Raw genomic sequence first — 553 nt, 5'->3', positions numbered from 1 at the left:
TATGAACTTCTATTTCTTCTCCAATCATGATGCTATGAATCATGATAGCCCGGTCTATAGTAACTTCGGACTGGTTGCTAGTGGGAATGATTGAGCGTTGTATAAACTCCAACCATCCTCTAGCCATGGGCTTGAGGTCATGCCTTCTCAATTGAACCAGCTTCCCTCTTGAATCTCTCTTCCATTGGGTGCCCTCTTCACATATGACTGTGAGGACTTGGTCCAACCTTTGATCAAAGTTGGCCCTTCTAGTGTAAGGATGTTCATCTCCTTGCATCATGGGCAAGTTGAATGCCAACCTTACACTTTCCGGACTAAAATCCAAGTATTTTCCCCGAACCATAGTAAGCCAATTCTTTGGATCCGGGTTCATACTTTGGTCATGGTTCTTGGTGATCCATGCATTGGCATAGAACTCTTGAACCATTAAGATTCCGACTTGTTGAATGGGGTTGGTAAGAACTTCCCAACCTCTCCTTCGGATCTCATGTCGGATTTCCGGATATTCACTCTTTTTGAGTGAAAAAGGGACCTCGGGGATCACCTTCTTCAA

Source organism: Arachis duranensis, chromosome 2 (assembly GCF_000817695.3).
Source record: "Arachis duranensis cultivar V14167 chromosome 2, aradu.V14167.gnm2.J7QH, whole genome shotgun sequence".
In the NCBI taxonomy this organism is placed as follows: domain Eukaryota; kingdom Viridiplantae; phylum Streptophyta; class Magnoliopsida; order Fabales; family Fabaceae; genus Arachis; species Arachis duranensis.
Note: the sequence above shows the minus strand (reverse complement) of the source record.